Below are 341 nucleotides of genomic sequence, written 5' to 3' on the forward strand. Positions count from 1 at the left end.
TCGGTGCAGGGAGCCCAGCTCCCCACCCAACTCCCAGAACAAAGCAGGTAGGACCCACCCTTCCCTAAAGCAGCTCGCAGACTCGGTGGCGCCCATGGGCCAGAGGAGAGGGGTGGTGGCCCATGGGGCTCAGGCCTGGCTTCCTGTGCGCCCAGAAGGTTGGCTGATTATAAAACCACATGGCCTGCAGCCTCCGTGGAGCGTGGGAGCCCCTATGGTGTGTTGGAGCAGCACAGAAGGCTTTTGGAAGAAAAGCCAGGATGATGAAATCACCATCTGTCCACCCATTTGGAGCTTTGGACTTTTCAAAGGACACACCCTGGTGTGCTGGGGGGGGGGGG

This window comes from Myotis davidii, unplaced genomic scaffold, assembly GCF_000327345.1.
Source record: "Myotis davidii unplaced genomic scaffold, ASM32734v1 scaffold425, whole genome shotgun sequence".
NCBI lineage: Eukaryota > Metazoa > Chordata > Mammalia > Chiroptera > Vespertilionidae > Myotis > Myotis davidii.